The sequence below is a fragment of the Anopheles coustani genome, assembly GCF_943734705.1.
Source record: "Anopheles coustani chromosome X unlocalized genomic scaffold, idAnoCousDA_361_x.2 X_unloc_10, whole genome shotgun sequence".
NCBI classification, from domain to species: Eukaryota; Metazoa; Arthropoda; class Insecta; order Diptera; family Culicidae; genus Anopheles; species Anopheles coustani.
The window spans coordinates 30,001-42,768 of NW_026525049.1; positions in this window are offsets into that span (position 1 = coordinate 30,001).

Sequence of the window (12,768 nt, forward strand, 5' to 3'; positions counted from 1 at the left end):
GACCAGTGGAGGACTACACAATCATGAGGTTTGATATCGACTTGTGTGTTTCAATAGGATACCGATGGTATGGTTTGAACCGATTTGATTTAGCCATTCTGAAGTCATCACTTGGTTGAAGCGCTGAACTAGGGAGGCATCGTTTACATATATATTGGTTTTCGCATGCTCTACTAGGTTAATGTCATGAGGTTGGCTATCGAGCATGCCCAAGTGATGACTTGATTGTGTGCTTGCTTGAATTCTTCACATTTCATACCATCGGTTAGTTGTCGAATCATTCCTCGATCATAACCTTCGTTCTTGGTTCATGTATGCTCTCTTCCACATAGGGCAAGCTAGAATTAACTATCTTACCCAGGACCGCCGAAGCAGCGTGGACCAGGGGAGAACTATACTTTGTCTTGTATGCCCTCTTCCACATAGGGCAAGCTAGAACTAACTATCTTACCCAGGACCGCCGAAGCAGCGTGGACCAGTGGAGGACTATACTTTGTTCATAACACCACAGTATTAAGTATGGTGTCCTCTTCCACATAGGGCAAGCTAGAATTAACTATCTTACCCAGGACCGCCGAAGCAGTGTGGACCAGGGGAGGACTATACTTTATACTTCACACACTAGCCATATTGAAGTCATCACTTGGTTGAAGCACTGAACTAGGGCGAGTCTATCGTTTACTTTGCATTGGGATAATACGCTGCATGCTCTCTTAGGTTAATGTCATGTGGTTGGCTATAGAGCATGCCCAAGTGATGACTTTGTTTAAAGCTCAACAGGTAGAGTATTATGTCCTCTTCCACATAGGGCAAGCTAGAATTAACTATCTTACCCAGGACCGCCGAAGCAGTGTGGACCAGGGGAGAACTATACTTTGTCTTGTATGCCCTCTTCCACATAGGGCAAGCTAGAACTAACTATCTTACCCAGGACTGCAAAGCAGCGTGGACCAGTGGAGGACTATACTTTGTTCATTACACCACAGTATTAAGTATGGTGTCCTCTTCCACATAGGGCAAGCTAGAACTAACTATCTTACCCAGGACCGCCGAAGCAGTGTGGACCAGGGGAGGACTATACTTTATACTTCACACACTAGCCATACTGAAGTCATCACTTGGTTGAAGCGCTGAACTACGGCGGGGTAATCGTTTACAGGTTATAATCATATAGCTGCATGCTCATTAGTAGATAATGGAATATTGTATGGCAATATGAGCATGCCCAAGTGATGACTTTGTTTCAAGCTCAACAGGTAGGGTATTGAGTCCTCTTCCACATAGGGCAAGCTAGAATGAACTATCTTACCCAGGACCGCCGGAGCAGCGTGGACCAGTGGAGGACTCTATACTTTATACTTCACACCACAGTATTGAGTACGACTTGCATAAAGCCCCTATTGAGAACCACGAGGGCTCTCTCAATGTAGAACCACGAGGGCTCTAGTACCGATTCTCTCGGTACGGCTTGGTCCGTGTTCCTTTATGCTTGTACTCGCAGAAAGTCTCAACCCGGAGGTCTTGACTTTGATTGTCATAGTTGGACTACGACGGGGCATCCGACCATTGCTGATCGAACACCCCTGATTCACCATCTTTCGGGTAGGCGGTACGCGTACCTCCGGACGCGGAAGTCTCAACCCGGAGGTCTTGACTTTGATTGTCATAGTTGGACTACGACGGGGCATCCGACCATTGCTGACCGAACACCCCTGATTCATCATCTTTCGGATAGGAGGTGGGCGCACCTCCGACGCGGAAGTCTCAACCCGGAGGTTCGGACTTAGAGTTTTTCCCATTTAAAAGTTTTTCTCTTAGCCATACTGAAGTCATCACTTGGTGAACGATTGAACTAGGGCGGGTTAATCGTTTATAGGTATCATGTGGTTTGCATGCTCTCTTAGGTTAAGGTCATGTGGTTGGCTATCGAGCATGCCCAAGTGATGACTTTGTTTCACGCTTGCTTGATTTCTTCAAGATTCCCTGTTATATAGTGTAATCATTCGAGAACAGGGAATCTTTGGTTTTGCTCAACAGGTATTGGATGTCAACTTGGTATCTAGATCGCATTAAGTCTCAACCCTTAGGTTCGGACTTGTATAGTGACATCTTGTTACGGTCTTGAGTCTCAACCCGCAGGTTCGGACTACTTAGTGTTTGATCGAATATAATATGGCAACTTGTGCCTAAGTCTCAACCCGCAGGTTCGGACTTCTGTTTATTTGGCCAATGTATGTATAAGGCAACTTGTGCCTAAGTCTCAACCCGCAGGTTCGGACTTGTGTATTTGTTCGAAGTCATGTATAAGGCAACGTGTGCCTAAGTCTCAACCCGCAGGTTCGGACTTGTTAGTGTTTCGTCAACTTTCATATGGCAACTTGTGCCTAAGTCTCAACCCGCAGGTTCGGACTTGTGTATTTGTTCGAAGTCATGTATAAGGCAACTTGTGCCTAAGTCTCAACCCGCAGGTTCGGACTTGTGTATTTGTTCGAAGTTATATATAAGGCAACTTGTGCCTAAGTCTCAACCCGCAGGTTCGGACTTGTGTATTTGTTCGAAGTCATGTATAAGGCAACTTGTGCCTAAGTCTCAACCCGCAGGTTCGGACTTCTATAGTGTTTCGTCAATTATCATATGGCAACTTGTGCCGAAGTCTCAACCCGCAGGTTCGGACTTCTATAGTGTTTCGTCAATTATCATATGGCAACTTGTGCCGAAGTCTCAACCCGCAGGTTCGGACTTCTGGAAGGATCACTTGGCCACTAATGATCCTTCCGCAGGTTCACCTACGGAAACCTTGTTACGACTTTTACTTCCTCTAAATCATCAAGTTCGGTCAACTTCGATAAAGCAGACGCGGTTCACGAGGATCCAGCGAACGATCATCTCCAAAGACCTCACTAAATAATCCATCGGTAGTAGCGACGGGCGGTGTGTACAAAGGGCAGGGACGTATTCAACGCTGGCTGATGACCAGCACTTACTAGAAGTTCCGAGTTCATATGGACCATTGCAATCCATAATCCCTACTAAGTGAGTATTTGAGTGATTTCCCGTTCCTCTCGGAATAGGAGACACGCTGCTACCCACATTGTAGCACGCGTGTAGCCCAGAACATCTAAGGGCATCACGGACCTGTTATCGCTCGATCTCATTTTGCTAAACACAAATTGTCCTGCTAAGCAGCGTACCGTAAGTGCACTTGCGCACACGAACAGCGAAGGTGTCAGGTCATACTCCACCGAAAGGTCCTAACCCGTTCCAATCGGCATCGACGCATTAACGCTGACTGCGTTCTAGTTAGCATATGTGAGTCACGTTCGTTATCGGAATTAACCAGACAAATCAATCCACGAACTAAGAACGGCCATGCACCACTACCCTTAAATTTGAGAAAGAGCTATTAATCTGTCTCACCTCCATAAGTTCGGACCTGGTAAGTTTTCCCGTGTTGAGTCAAATTGAACCGCAAGCTCCATTTCATTTTTTTTTTTTTTCATCAGGGTTCAGAACTGTATTTCTCTTAAAATTCTAAAAATTATATCACAGTTTACAGAAAGACAATTCCTACTCCCTACTCTCGCCCTTGAAGGTGCCCCACACGGCATGCACCTACACGGTAGAGCCGTGTGGGGCGGGCGTCTGGCTGTCGAGCCACTATCTATCTATTAGGCGTAGGCCTACTGGGACTCGTCCCCTGGTGATCATCTGCGCCGTTGGCGCGCACTTGCGCGGCTCTCCTGCCGCTCTGCTCGTCGCTCTGCTCGTCTCGTCTGCCGTTGTCGAGCGTTCCTTCGCTCTCGTCGAGCCTCCTGCAATGACAGTTGTGCCTGTTGTAAGGTTGCCGCCGTTGCTGCCCGGTTCTCTGGTGCCGCATCGTGATGTCGGAGGCTGGCCACACGGACGGCCATAGTAGCCTCGAATACCCTCGTCGGCATCCGGTCACGACGAAGCTCCAGGCGCCTGATGTTATCCTGAAGCTGGCGAGCCACCCGCCTGAATTCCACGCGCGTCACCTCGTCCATGGCCAGTATACGATCCCTCAGCGTTGGGTCGAGGCCGAATCGGCCCTCTCGCCGCCGCTGCTGTCGTGCTGCCTGCTCCGCCGCTCGCCGCCTCTCTCGATGAACCGCCCGTCGAGCCTCCACGCCGCTTTCGATTCTCCAAACTCGCTGCAGCTCGCGGGTGACACTGACCGCCGCCTCTTCCACACGCTCCCAGGCGTCAGGATCGTGCAGCATGTGGTCGAGGAGCGTGTCAGCCGTCACCGGCTGAAGACCGTGTCCCGTGAGGAGCCGTTCACGCACTTCCGCGAACCGCGGGCATTGAAACAGCACGTGCTCTGGTGTTTCGTCGACTCCCGGACAGGCTGAGCAACACGGGGACCGGGTGAACTTCCTGGAATGCAGGTACTCCCTGAAGAAGCCGTGTCCTGTCAGTACCTGCGACAGGTGGAAGCCCACCCGTCCGTGCTTCCGGTTGACCCATCTGTCCACGTCCGGGAGGACTCTGTGGCTCCATCTGATGAATCGGCTTGACGCCACGCCGTCCTGCGCCAACTCATCCCAGCTCTCCTGCCAGCTGCGCATTGTCGCCGCCCTCTCCTCCTTGCGGATCTCTGCTGGGGCGCCCCCGGACTGCTGCTTTCGCTCGTGGCAGCGGTGATCCTCCTTAATAAGCTCGACTATAGGTGGTATACCAGCAACCAGCGTAGCCACGTCGTACTTTACGGTCCGGAAGGTGCTCGCGACCATCTTGGCTGCCCGATTCTGCACCCGGTTCAGCAGACGTCTGTTGCTCTGTATACGCGTAGCCTCCGCGTAGCCTCAAGCTCCATTTCATTGTGGTGCCCTTCCGTCAATTCCTTTAAGTTTCAACTTTGCAACCATACTTCCCCCGGAACCTGACTTTGGTTTCCCGGAAGCTACTGAGAGCACCTGGTTGTAGCGTCTCCCAATTGCTAGTTGGCATCGTTTACGGTTAGAACTAGGGCGGTATCTAATCGCCTTCGATCCTCTAACTTTCGTTCTTGATTAAAGAAAGCATCCTTGACAAATGCCTTCGCTTTAGTTAGTCTTACGACGGTCTACGAATTTCACCTCTCGCGCCGTAATACTAGTGTCCCCAACTACTTCTGTTAATCATTACCTCCGGTCTGAGTACAAACCAATGAAAGATTAGACCAAGGTCGTATTCCATTATTCCATGCAAGATTATTCTAGGGCGTTTGGGCACCCTGCTTTAAGCACTCTAATTTGTTCAAGGTAAACGTGAGCGGTCGAGCTCTATGTTACACTTGCACCCGTTGAAGGGCACACCATGACACAGACTTGGTGCCCTACCACACCATTGAGTCGCAACCAGATTCCGACTTGGCCCACCGACCACGGGTTGACCGGGTCGGCGGAGCCGGACTGTGTTGGACAAGTATCAACTTCGAACGTTTTAACCGCAACAATTTTAATATACGCTAGTGGAGCTGGAATTACCGCGGCTGCTGGCACCAGACTTGCCCTCCACTTGATCCTCGTAGAAGGATTTATGCTCTACTCATTCCAATTATGAAACATCATTAAAGAGTTTCATATTGTTATTTCTCGTCACTACCTCCCCGTCCCGGGATTGGGTAATTTACGCGCCTGCTGCCTTCCTTGGATGTGGTAGCCATTTCTCAGGCTCCCTCTCCGGAATCGAACCCTGATTCCCCGTTACCCGTTGCAACCATGGTAGTCCTCTATACTACCATCCATAGTTGATAGGGCAGATATTTGCGAGATCTGTCGTCGGTGCGAGACCATACGATCAGCATCATTATCCAGACTTCAACTCAATGACACGGAGAACCCGCGATTGGTTTGACTAATAAGTGCACCAGTTCCCGCGAGGGTCCTGGCATGTTGCATGTATTAGCTCTAGATTTTCCACAGTTATCCAAGTAACTAGGTTGATGATCTCGTAAATTATAGCTGTTATACTGAGCCTTATGCGGTTTCACATTAAATCTGTTTGTACTTAGACATGCATGGCTTAACCTTTGAGACGAGCGTATATTACTGGTAGGATCAACCAGAATTCCGACTTTGCGTTCGAATGTTCATTGTCCCATTGCACCCGGAGGAGCAAACACCACGTTCTATATGTTGTCAAGTCCGGTAGCACACGGGAGGCGAGCCCCCGTGCGAACCTCATTGCCCTCGTATCACACACACACCCGATGCACCGGACAGGCACTTGAGCGGCATTCGACTCCGCTAAGCGCTCGTGCGCCCGATTGTGCATGCGCTGACGGGGCCTTCATACCCCTACCACAGCGACCTTATGCCAAACTTCCATGAATACTTAGGTGAGCTGACAAGGGCCTTCATTTCCCTACCATCAACTAAAGGACACGCTAGGCGCGTCCGATCATTGCAACTGCGGGGCTTTCATACCCCAATCACCACAGTACGCAATTCACCAGAGTTTAATCACAACCCCCCCGGACATGGCACACTATTAACTTGCAACAAAACTTAGTGTGTGCCGGGCACATCGGTTCCACAAAATCATTCCCGATGTACCCCAATTGGGGTTGCGAACGCATTCACGGTCCTCTGACACACCCAACCAAGCGTGGATACTACATACCTCAAACACCCAGTACACTAACAGACAAATCAACATATGGTTGCTTTCCCCCAGACATTTGCCAATCACTTGGCACCCGGACGGGAACTCGCTCCTGATTGCGCCATTGCCACCCATTTGCCAAGAGCGAGTTCTGTATGTAGATTTCATTTGGAAAGACAACCGTGTACTGGATATTCTATCCGACGATTACAGATGACGAGTACGAGACTCGACTACACTCACGGATAATACATTTTGGGTCGAGATTGCTTTCGGGGTTTTCGATTGGTCTTGCGCTTGTAAACGTATAACTTTGACTTGTGGTAACCTCGGTATGTTAGTCGATCACGTGGTTGTGAACTGGGTAGGGGTGAGCAATCTGTTCACTTGCACTCTGGGTAGGAATATGGTGAGCGCTATAGGTTAAAGATCATGGTATGGTTCCATCGTGATGACTTTCGCTAGATAGTAGTATGTTTGGATAGTTATAACGTTTTTGGCCATTTGTTCATAGTGTTCGGTTCATTCAGGAATTCGATTGGTCTTTGCTTCACACACGTGGTCGATCACTTGGATGTGAACTAGGGTGAGATTAAGGTGTTCACTAGTGCTCTTCGGTTTTGGATCAGTAATGAGCACTTGATTGGTTTCGCATAATATGTATCCATAGTGATGACTCTTTCCAGCTTAAGATTTCGTGACCGGTTTCGAATCCTCCCCACGTTCGCTTTTACTTGGTTAGGTTTTCGAGTGTAGATTTGAAAGCAATCTCATGTATGTATCCCATCTGATATAAGCCACTGACAGTTCATGTCACCTCGTTCAACTCTCGCTGGGTCACAGAAGTATGTTACTGCGCCCATTATCCCTACTCGGATAGGTTCGGTTCGTTCGTTTTATACTACGGTGAGTAAACTCAATTTGTGCATCGCATAGCCATGGAAAGCAAGCTTTCGCGGGCCTCTTCGACTGTTTTGATACGAGCTGTGCCCGTGATGCTTGTCATCCCAGGATACTAGACCCCTTTGGACGACCGCATGACCATCAGAAAGTAAATTCCACGTTCGATTTGGGGTGTGAACCCCGAACATAAAGTCTTTGTGTAGAACCACGAGGGCTCTATAGTACCGATTCTCTCGGTACGCTTGGTCCGTGTTCCTTTATGTTCGTACTCTTGTGAATAAGATTCACGTTCGTTTTGGGATATTTGCTACTGTCACCGTTTGAGTACTATGGGGCTTGAACCCCTAACATAAAGTCTTTGTGTAGAACCACGAGGGCTCTATAGTACCGATTCTCTCGGTACGCTTGGTCCGTGTTCCTTTATGTTCGTACTCTTGTGTGTATAATATTCATGTTCGGTTTGGGATATTTGCTACTTTCACCAGGGTCCCGTTCTTCATACAAGTCTGCCTTGCTAATGTGGTAACTTTATAGTGTAGTTCTGACATCCCAATTTTGGGACTTAGCCGATTTTTCGTATATTTCCATATGACCCATAGGGTCCCTTTCTTCATACAAGCTTGCCTAGGGCGATCGGTCAAAACTTGTCTTACTATTCGATTGGTCTTCGCACTTTCACCCTAGGCAGTTCGCCTAGGTCTGTCTTCTTGAGGAGGCCAAAACCCGAAATAAGGAGGTTCGGCCGACCCTGAAACCTCCCCTGTCTGAACTACACTAACCATAATATTCATGTTCGGTTTGGGATATTTGCTACTTTCACCAGGGTCCCGTTCTTCATACAAGTCTGCCTTGCTAATGTGGTAACTTTATAGTGTAGTTCTGACATCCCAATTTTGGGACTTAGCCGATTTTTCGTATATTTCCATATGACCCATAGGGTCCCTTTCTTCATACAAGCTTGCCTAGGGCGATCGGTCAAAACTTGTCTTACTATTCGATTGGTCTTCGCACTTTCACCCTAGGCAGTTCGCCTAGGTCTGTCTTCTTGAGGAGGCCAAAACCCGAAATAAGGAGGTTCGGCCGACCCTGAAACCTCCCCTGTCTGAACTACACTAACCCGATTTTTCAGGGTCCTCAGCGCCATATAACTTTGCCTAGGTCACTTGTACTCTTGACTTAGGCCATCCGACTTGGTCCGTGTTTCTTCCTAGGGTTCACCTAGGTACTTTGCCTTGCTTGATGTGGTAACTTTTTAGTGTAGTTCAGACATCCTAATTTTGGGACTTAGCCGATTTTTCATGTATTTCCATATGACCCATAGGGTCCCTTTCTTCATACAAGCTTGCCTAGGGCGATCGGTCAAAACTTGTCTTACTATTCGATTGGTCTTCGCACTTTCACCCTAGGCAGTTCGCCTAGGTCTGTCTTCTTGAGGAGGCCAAAACCCGAAATAAGGAGGTCCAGCCGACCCTGAAACCTCCCCTGTCTTAACTACACCAACCCGATTTTTCATGGTCCTTAGCGCCATACAACTTTGCCTAGGTCACTTGTACTCTTGACTTAGGCCATCTGACTTGGTCCGTGTTTCTTCCTAGGGTTCACCTAGGTACTTTGCCTTGCTTGATGTGGTAACTTTTTAGTGTAGTTCAGACATCCCAATTTCGGGACTTAGCCGATTTTTCGTATATTTCCATATGACCCATAGGGTCCCTTTCTTCATACAAGCTTGCCTAGGGCGATCGGTCAAAACTTGTCTTACTATTCGATTGGTCTTCGCACTTTCACCCTAGGCACTTTGCCTAGGTCTGTCTTCTTGAGGAGGCCAAAACCCGAAATAAGGAGGTTCAGCCGACCCAGAAACCTCCCCTGTCTGAACTACACTAACCCGATTTTTCAGGGTCCTCAGCGCCATACAACTTTGCCTAGGTCACTTGTACTCTTGACTTAGGCCATCTGACTTGGTCCGTGTTTCTTCCTAGGGTTCACCTAGGTACTTTGCCTTGCTTGATGTGGTAACTTTTTAGTGTAGTTCAGACATCCCAATTTTGGGACTTAGCCGATTTTTCATGTATTTCCATATGACCCATAGGGTACCTTTCTTCATACAAGCTTGCCTAGGGCGATCGGTCAAAACTTGTCTTACTATTCGATTGGTCTTCGCACTTTCACCCTAGGCAGTTTGCCTAGGTCTGTCTTCTTGAGGAGGCCAAAACCCGAAATAAGGAGGTTCAGCCGACCCAGAAACCTCCCCTGTCTGAACTACACTAACCCGATTTTTCAGGGTCCTCAGCGCCATACAACTTTGCCTAGGTCACTTGTACTCTTGACTTAGGCCATCTGACTTGGTCCGTGTTTCTTGCTAGGGTTCACCTAGGTAGTTTGCCTTGCTTGATGTGGTAACTTTTTAGTGTAGTTCAGACATCCCAATTTTGGGACTTAGCCGATTTTTCATGTATTTCCATATGACCCATAGGGTCCCTTTCTTCATACAAGCTTGCCTAGGGCGATCGGTCAAAACTTGTCTTACTATTCGATTGGTCTTCGCACTTTCACCCTAGGCAGTTTGCCTAGGTGTAGCTTCTTGAGGAGGTCAAAACCCAAAATAAGGAGGTTCAGCCGACCCAAAAACCTCCCCTGTCTAAACTACACTAACCAGATTTTTCAGGGTCCTCAGCGCCATACAACTTTGCCTAGGTCACTTGTTCTATTGACTTAGGCCATCTGACTTGGTCCGTGTTTCTTCCTAGGGTTCACCTAGGTACTTTGCCTTGCTTGGTGTGGTAACTTTTTAGTGTAGTTCTGACATCCCCATTTTGGGACTTAGCCGATTTTTCGTAAAATACCATATGACCCATCAGGGTCCTTTGCTTCATATAAGTTTGCCTTGCTTGGTATGGTAACATTTGAGTGTAGTTCTGACATCATCATTTTGGGACTTAGCCGATTTTTCGTAAAATACCATATGACCCATATGGGTCCTTTGCTTCATATAAGTTTGCCTTGCTTGGTGTGGTAACTTTTTAGTGTAGTTCTGACATCCCCATTTTGGGACTTAGCCGATTTTTCGTAAAATACCATATGACCCATCAGGGTCCTTGCCTTCATATAAGTTTGCCTTGCTTGGTGTGGTAACATTTGAGTGTAGTTCTGACATCATCATTTTGGGACTTAGCCGATTTTTCGTAAAATACCATATGACCCATATGGGTCCTTTGCTTCATATAAGTTTGCCTTGCTTGGTGTGGTAACATTTGAGTGTAGTTCTGACATCCCCATTTTGGGACTTAGCCGATTTTTCAATCAATACCATATGACCCATCAGGGTCCTTTGCTTCATATAAGTTTGCCTTGCTTGGTGTGGTAACATTTGAGTGTAGTTCTGACATCCCCATTTTGGGACTTAGCCGATTTTTCGATCAATACCATATGACCCATCAGGGTCCTTTGCTTCATATAAGTTTGCCTTGCTTGGTGTGGTAACATTTGAGTGTAGTTCTGACATCACCATTTTGGGACTTAGCCGATTTTTCGTAAAATACCATATGACCCATCAGGGTCCTTTGCTTCATATAAGTTTGCCTTGCTTGGTGTGGTAACATTTGAGTGTAGTTCTGACATCCCCATTTTGGGACTTAGCCGATTTTTCGTAAAATACCATATGACCCATCAGGGTCCTTTGCTTCATATAAGTTTGCCTTGCTTGGTGTGGTAACATTTGAGTGTAGTTCTGACATCCCCATTTTGGGACTTAGCCGATTTTTCGTAAAATACCATATGACCCATCAGGGTCCTTGCCTTCATATAAGTTTGCCTTGCTTGGTGTGGTAACATTTGAGTGTAGTTCTGACATCCCCATTTTGGGACTTAGCCGATTTTTCGATCAATACCATATGACCCATCAGGGTCCTTTTTCTTCATATAAGTTTCCCAAGACTTAGTGCTTTTTACCTTTGGACACCAATATCACCCTTACGGGTTTCTTTGATCTTCTCACTTTGTATTGACCAAATGTAGGTCTTGCCATGCCAAACATATAATTGTTCTACACCAAGTCTCTATCTCGTACCGCCAGCTCGGTACATTCGATCAACCTGCCCTTAAGGCACCCGGGACTTAGCCATTTTTTCACATTTTTCATGATTTTGAGGCAACTTTTCTCGACTTTGTCACCTTATATCACCAAGATCCTTTCCCTTTAGCGCTTCACTCTGTTCGTATGATATTTAGCGCTGACTATCACCTTTCTATCGCTGACCTCAACTTCTTATTCGGTGCCATAGAGCCAGAGATATTTGGTGTATGCTGTTATAAGGGAAGTTTGTCACTTTTTCAAAGGCCCACTTTGGGACGCCCATATCTCACCTTCACGTATCTTCGATCTTCTTGTCGTCTATGGACGAAGCTTAGGTCTTGTATTGGCCAACTTATAAATGTTCTACGGCCAAGCCGTATCTCTTACCGCCAGCCCGGTATTCATGGACTTAGTCGGATTTTCGCCTCTCGTGGTAACAATTTCTGACTTTGACTCACAATAACACCCGAACGGTCACATGCTAGCGCTTTGCTTGGTAGGAATTATAGTTAGCGCTACCTTTTCTCTTTCCATCGATACCTTGTTCGTTCCATTCCATGCCATACAGCCGAAGTTATGATGTTTCCCGTTTTCCATATCATGTGGAGCTTATGCTCTGGGAAAACCATCTAACACCTGTACCACCCTTTTGGGTACCACCGATCTCGTCACTATGTTCGGGCCAAATATAGGTTATAACATGCCCAACATATAATTGTTCTACACCAAGTCTCTATCTCTTACCGCCTGCTCGGTATTTTACTCGTAAGTCCAAATTTCACAACTTGTACTTTTTGGCCCAATGTACTCGAGTTTCAATTTTGGTAACATTTTTCGACTTTGACACTTAATAACTTCCAAATAATGCTAGTTAGCGCTTTGCTTTCTTCTAGTCGTATCTAGCGCTGGGTGTTACCTTTCCAAAACATATCCTAGCTTAACAATCCATGCCATACAGCCGGAGCTATACGGTGCACAAGTCAAATCCATTTTAGCCATGTTTCATTTTTGCCAATTTTTGACCACTCGTATCACCCTTCCAGAGTGGTCCGATCTTCTCGCTTTCTATGGACGACTTTTATGTCTCGTAGAGGCAAACTTATAAGTATTCTACGTCAACCCGCTATCTCTTACCGCTTGCTCGGTATTCTTGGTCTTGTGTGATTTTTGGCCATTTTGGTATT